A 6,682-nucleotide genomic window follows, 5' to 3' on the forward strand; every position below is an offset into this window, starting at 1 on the left:
TACCTAGAGACAGAGTGTGTCTTTCTAGTTTTGCAGTTTCTTTTCCTGATGTTTTTGAGTCCTTTCCAAGAGCTTTTAAGTAGCGATTTCACCCTGGGTTCAGCAGTATTATAAGTAAGGAGGCATGAGGGCCAGCAACTCAAATGGTAGAGGCACCAACCAGTCATGAAAGCCTTTCAAGAGATGTTTGTCAAAGAAAAAGACTGGGAATATGTGGTGTTTAGAAGCAGCAAAATGTGGCCTTTAAAAGTTTTATTTTTAAGATTGTTTGCTGGGTATGACTGTTTTACCTGCATGTATATACTGTACTGTGACTGCACATGCCTTGTGCCTGCAGAGGCCAGAAGAGGGAATGGGATCCCCTGGAACTGGAGATAACAGTTGTGAGCTGCCGTGTAGGTGCTGGGGATGGAATCTGGGTCTTCTGCAAGAGGAGCAGGTGCTCTGACCTTTAGCTTTGTTTTTTGTTTGTTTTTCTTTTGAGACAGGGTCTCTCTGTGTAGCCCTGTCTGCCTTGGAACTCATTCTGTAACATAGACCAGACTGGCTTTGAACTCAGAGATTCACCTGAGTGCCAGGATTAAAGGCATGCACCACTATACCCAGCCATTTGAGTGTTTTTAAAACAGCTGCCAAGTCTTAGATCCTGTTATATTGCCTAAGAAGCTATTATATAACCCATGGCAGACGTGTCTAGGAAAAATACATACATACATACATACACACACAATATACATATATATATATATATAATTATACACGTACACATGCATATATACATAGCAGTTACATTTCTTTGTTTTTTTGCAGTTACATTTCTTGATGAGCAAGTTTTAAAAATCAATTCTCAGTCTTATTTTTGTTTGGTGTTTGAGATCATGTCTCGCTGTATTGCTCAGACTGGTCTCAAATGTGTGGGCTCAAACAATCTTCCCAGTTCTTTCTTCCAAGTAGCTGAAACTAGAGGCATGCACCACCCCACCTGGCTTCTAGCAATTTAAATGGCATTTTCTCTTGTTTTATCTTCAACAAAGGGATAAAAGATCCATAAAAGGGCATAGATAAGGTTGGGTGTGGTAGCTCACACATGTGTAACCCCAGCACTCAGGAGGCCTAGGCCTGCCACCAGTTCAAGAACAGACTGGTGTGTACACATGGTAGGCTAGCCAGGACAACATATAGAAAGTCCTACTTAGAGAAGGGTGGGGAAGGGGGAGTCTTTAGATATATTAAGTTGCACTTCATTCTAGAAAGGATGATGAGCTTGAATTTTTCTTGCCCATAAGTCTGTATCACACTCCTGCCAGGTGCCCTCGGAGGACAGACAGATGTGGGCGTGAGGGCCCATGGGACTAGAGATCCAACAACTCCTTCATCACTGCATGAAGAATGAGACAAAACAGAAATCAAGACTGAAAGAGAAGAATTGGACTATCCATTGCCTCCTAGTGATAATCACTATTTCCACATGTTTAATATCTATTAAATAATTTAACCCCCACAGTGCTGTGAGGTAGTATTATAAAATGCAGCAGGAATCTGAATCATAAAGCGAGACACAAAACGAGTATAAGTTATGGGAGTCAGTCTTCTGCGTGCTAACTCAGGTTCAGGCTTGGTGGCAACTGTCTTTGCCTACTGAGTCATCTCACCAACCCTGATTACCTTTAAAGCACCAGGACATCACACACTTGCCTAGCATGCACAAGGCCCTGGGTTCAATCTCTAACACCACTAAGTAAACAAAAGGAAAGCAACAGGGATGCAAACCCCGACAAATACGGTTTTAGAGTGTCTATTGTTCGGCATGGTAATCCTGTCACACGTAATCCTAGTCAATGTCAGCCTTAGCTGAGGCCACCCTGCGCTACCTGAAAACTAACCAAGAAAACATTAATTCTGACTACTCAGGTGTTCTCCAGCTTCCCAGCTATGGTATTTTTCTCTGATCTATTCAGACTCCATAGTGATTATATTCAACTTGTAGATTCTTTTAAAACGTTTTCCTTCTTTGATGATTTAATACATGTATATAATGTATTTTGGTGATTCACTTCCTCTCTATCGCTTTTTCTCATTTTGGTTTTTCGAGTCAGGGTTTCTTGCCCTAGCTTTGGAGTCTGTCCTGGAACTCACTCTGTAGACCAGGCTGGCCTCGAACTCACAGAGACCCACCTGCCTCTGCCTCCCGAGTGCTGGGATTAAAGGCGTGTGCTACCGTGGCCCAGCTTTTGTTTTTGTTTTTACTGTGACCCACTGAGTTTAGTCAGGCCTGCTCGTGTGAACACATAGGATAGGTGATTTGCTAGCACATAGGTAGTGTGCTAGTGACCACACTACAGAAGAAAATGACTCTTCTCTCCCTGAGAAGCCATGAACTACCAGTAACTTCCTAAGGTGAGTGAGGCCGCATGAGCCCCTCCCCAGGCAGACTCAGTCTTGTGTAGGTCATATGCAGGTCATCATGGTGGCTATGAAGTCGTGAGTACAGGGGCTTTTCCTGTCTAGAAGGCAACATTTCGCAGCATTGCTCGGCATCTTCTGGCTCTTCCTCCTTCACACACGCACCCTCAGCATCTTATCAGTGGTGTTTCTTTAAACTTTTCTTTTTCCTTGTCTGGCATGTTGGATCACTAACAGCAATGCTGCACCTACAAAGGATTTGAAGAATTTTGAGTAGAATGATCCAGTCATTAGCTAGTCCTCCCAGTTAACAGATATTTATGTACAAAGATATGTACAAAGGTGCGCTTCTCTACCTGAAGTTGCTGTAGCGGTATTAGGAGGGAAGTTTATTATAGTAAGTGCCTACATCAAAAAATAATAAACTTTTCTGGGTATGGTAAACACACTCCTTTAATCTTAGCATTTGGGAAGTGGAGGCAAGAGCATCAAGAGTTCATATTCAACCTCAGCAAGGCAATTTGTGTGTGTGTGTGTGTGTGTGTGTGTGTGTGTGTGTGTGTGTGTGAGGAGCAGGGACAGGTCATACATTGGTATGGATTTTAAGGTCAATTTTGTTGTATATGTATTTCTGATATTGATTAAGGTATTGTGATTGTGTAATTCATTTAAAAATGTAATGTATAATTAGGAAATATAGGTTGCTAATGGATAATCATCGATAATAGTAAAGCTTGTAGTCATGTTAGTTAGATTTTCTAGATATATAGAGATATATTTCAATTAAATAGGCATTCTTCATATCTTTCAAAGTCTACAGAATATGGCATTTAAATGTTTAATATTATTTAGGGCTTTTCATGACAATGAGACACATCTGCTCCTGACAGCACCAATCTACTTCAAGAGGAAGATGGGCATCGAAGAAGGCACCTTATGGAGTATGATAGCCATTAGGACAAGAAACTGTTGCATAAACTGGACACAAAGAACCAATAGAGAGAGGACTGCTAAACTTGCCTAAAGGTGAGATGATCTTTCGGGGTTCCTGATTCGTGAAAGAGTCTGCGAGACATTCTGCAGGACACAGCAGATAGTGACTAAACTGTCTTTAAAATTTCCTGCTTCATGGAAAAGTCTGCTGGATACTATGGGCCTGTAGGCTGAAGATGGATGCCCCAACGGTACAGAGGAACTTATGTGACTGTCCAGGCAGCGAGATGTCTCTGTCATTTCTAGAGTTTAGAAGTTGCTTATTTCTTGTTTGCTTAGGTAATATTATATCCTTCTGGAATCTTTGATGGAGTTAAAGAATGGTTATAGTTCTCCACTATTATAATAAAAGATAAAATAGATATAAATATTGTAATTGTAATTCTTGCTTGATAACTGTTTTGTTATATGTAATTTTACTATGTTAAAGTTAAAGCCTTTCTTTTTTGTTTAAACAGAAAAAGGGGAAATGATGGAGGAGGGTCATCTTTCTATCTGTTGTTTCATTGGTTAAGTAATAAAGAAACTGCTTGGCCTTTAATAGGACAAAAAATTAGATAGGCGGAGTAGACAGAACAGAATGCTGGGAGAAAGTAGCTGAGTCAGGCAGTCGCCATGATTCTCCTCTCTGAGGCAGATGCAGGTTAAGATCCTCCCTGGTAAGCCACCTCGTGGTGCTACACAGAATATTAGAAATGGCTTAGATCAATATGTAAGAGCTAGCCAATAGAGGCTGGAAATAATGGACCAAGCAGTGTTTAAAAGAATACAGTTTCCGTGTAATTATTTCTGGTAAAGCTAGCCGGGTGGCGGGACGCGGCCCCGCTAGCCATGCAGGAGCTGGGTGGCGGGAAGCGGCCCGCTGCTCCTCACAACAGATATACCCTAACAAACATTCTGTACATTCAATTTTGGGTCCGTGTGATGGCTTTGCTGGCAAAGAGTTTATTATGTAAGCATGAGGACCTGAGTTCAAATCCCTAGCACCATGTTGAAAGGTCCAGTCTAGAAGTTTCCTGGGGCTTCCTGGCCAGCTAGTCTAGCCAATTGGTAAGATCCAGGTTCAGTGAGAAACCCTGTCCCAAAAAACAAGGTAGAGAGTGACTAAGGAAACACCTGGAGTGGACCTCTGACCTCCACATACATATGCACACACATGACCCACATGTCAAAAACAGAACAATGAAATCCCACATTTTTTTATTTCTAAATCAATGTAGTGTGCAAATGGAGTGTCATTAAAGTCTATTATTTAATATGGGCCAGGAACCGTCCAATGTGTCATGCATACAGTAGTGCACTTGATCTTGGTGACTTTTGAAATAGATATTACTTCTCTACTGAAGAAAGGGAAACAGCATTGGCAAAACAGTTCCTAGAATGAAGGCCGTGCTGCCAAATCTAACAACCTGAGTTCAATCCTCGGGTCTAGCGAGATGGAAGAAGGGACCCAACTCCCACAAGTTGTCCTCTGACCCTTATACTAAATATCTAGCATTCCATACTAAATAAATATAAAACTTTAATGGCGGTGCTAGAGAGACAGCTCGGCAGTTTAAGAGCACAGGCTGCTCTTCCAGAGAACCCAGGCTTGATCGCTGTCACCCACGCAGCAGCTCCCAACTGTCTCTAACTCTAGTTCCTAGGGTGTCTGCTGTCTTCTTCTAGTTTCCACGTGCAGCAGGCATGCACATAGTGTATGGACACACATGCAAGAAAACCATACATATGTACAAAATAGCAATTTAAATTAAAGGATAATTTAGCTGGGCACACATTTCATCCCAGAGCTTGAGAAACAGAGGCAAGTAGGTAGATCTCTGTGAATTTGAGGTCAAGCCTGGTCTACACTAGTGAGTTACAGGCCAGCCAGGACAACACAGTGCTCTGCTGCAGAAGGGTCTATAAAGAAAAGGAAACAAAAATACAAAGAACTGGGAATGGAGAGATGGCTCAATAGTCGAGAGTGCTTGCTACTGTTCCAAAGGACCAGAGTTCAATTCCTAGCAACCCACACGGAGAGACTCACAGCAGCCCCATAACTCCAGCTCTGGGGGATCTGTCCCCCTCTTCTGCCTCTATGGGCACCTGTGCACACACTACATAAACATACACACATAAAAAATTTTGAAGATTTATTTATTTAATATGTATACAGTGTTCTGCCTGCATGTCTGCCTGCAGGCCAGAAGAGGGCACCAGATCTCATTGCAGATGGTTGTGAGCCTCCATATGGTTGCTGGGAATTGAACTCAGGACCTATGGAAGATCAGACAGTGCTCTTAACCACTGAGCCATCTCTATAACCCCACACATAAAATTTTTTTTAAAATATATATTTTAAAAAGATACAGAGAACAGTTAGTAATTGTAAATAGCTAGTAGGATTTGAAGCCGTGTAACTTGACTCCAGAACACGCATTCTTAGCCATCATTGTACTCATTATAATATCTGCTATTCCTAAGGAAGAAACGATAACAAACAATATCTTATAAGTCATAAACATGGAACAGATGTAATTTGGAGTGAAAAATGGTACCTGGCCCATAAGGTCTCTGGGTTAGCTGATGAAACCTGCAGCCTTCTATCCCTGGAATTCTGTTAGAAAGAATGCTTTTCTAATGAGAAAGTCCTACTATGGTTCCGATTTCCTAATTAAATGCACATTACATTTTGGTACAGGACTATGCTCTGAGCAAACTCCCACCAGGAGTTCTACTGGACTAGTTGACTAAAGAGCTGAGCCAAATAGCTTCCTTCCTAGAGAGGATTGGGGACCCTCACCTGAGTATCCAGTCTCTCCTCTCAATTAGTTGTATGTAATTCTGCCCTGATTTCTCTTAGTCTTGGGGGAGGATCTAGAGGACATAGGTGGGGAAGGATGGGGGTGGTTCCATCTATACAGCTATGGAAAGTCGTCATCTGTAGAGCGCAGACTTGACAGTATGGTTGCTTTAGCATCACCTACACTACTGCTGGTAACAGCGCGCCCATGGCTCGGTGAGTAAGGCTAATAACCTCCTTGGCTCCCCTGGTAAATTCTGGTGGAATGGTACCTTGGTTTGTCATAGGGGCCTTAGGAAGAGGGGCAGATGATTTTTACATCTCTGTCAGGGAAAGAATTTTATCAACACAGTGATGATGTTTAGTCTCTGATTCTATAAAATTGTCAAAGGTTATTATAGTTGGAATTGCTGTAAAGCCCAAAGCGTTTTGTGTGTTATTTCCTCTGAAGAGGGTGTTTATCTCTTGTAGTTCATGATCAGTCCAATAGACATTTCAAGC

This window comes from Chionomys nivalis, chromosome 5 (genome assembly GCF_950005125.1).
Source record: "Chionomys nivalis chromosome 5, mChiNiv1.1, whole genome shotgun sequence".
NCBI lineage: Eukaryota > Metazoa > Chordata > Mammalia > Rodentia > Cricetidae > Chionomys > Chionomys nivalis.